The sequence below is a fragment of the Myotis brandtii genome, unplaced genomic scaffold (genome assembly GCF_000412655.1).
Source record: "Myotis brandtii unplaced genomic scaffold, ASM41265v1 scaffold357, whole genome shotgun sequence".
Taxonomy (NCBI): Eukaryota; Metazoa; Chordata; class Mammalia; order Chiroptera; family Vespertilionidae; genus Myotis; species Myotis brandtii.
The window spans coordinates 700,384-700,835 of record NW_005363729.1 but is presented as its reverse complement, the minus strand read 5'-3'; the positions used below and the strand labels follow the sequence as shown (position 1 = coordinate 700,835).

The 452-nt window shown below is 70.4% G+C and overlaps 1 protein-coding gene across 1 annotated transcript in view; it reads right to left on the bottom strand.

Annotated features, from left to right (window-relative positions):
• SARDH (sarcosine dehydrogenase) overlaps nt 1-452 on the bottom strand; it is a 40,049-nt gene that overhangs the window by 26,913 nt on the left and 12,684 nt on the right. The window lies entirely within an intron of this gene.

Genomic DNA, 452 nt, shown 5'->3' with positions numbered 1-452 from the left:
GGGTGGAGGCTGGGCATCCCGCAGGCCACGGCCCTGGGCCGGACCCTCCTCCCCCGTCCTGCCCCCCCTCCCGCGTGGCCTGTGGACCGGCTTCTGGGGACTCACTGCAGTTTGCTGGCCAAGCCCGCACCTACGCCCTCGCCTGCATGTGGCTTCTCCTCACTCCGTCCCTGCTGGGTGGCTGTCACCCACTTCACAGATGACGGCACCGAGGCACAGAGAACTCGGAGCCCCTTTGGGCAGCACAGCACCTTGCAGAGCCTCCCCCACAGCCCTGAACTGGGCGAGCTCCCCCTGCATCAGCTGGGCATTAAACAGGCCCCGTGTGGGCCCGAGGGAGGGGGACGCCCCGTGGCCTGCTCCCCCTCAGGGCTCCCATTGGGCTGTCCCTCCTCCGGGCAGCCCCCCAGGCACCCAGCACCCCTGTACTCCCTGCCCCAGCAGCTGCAGCC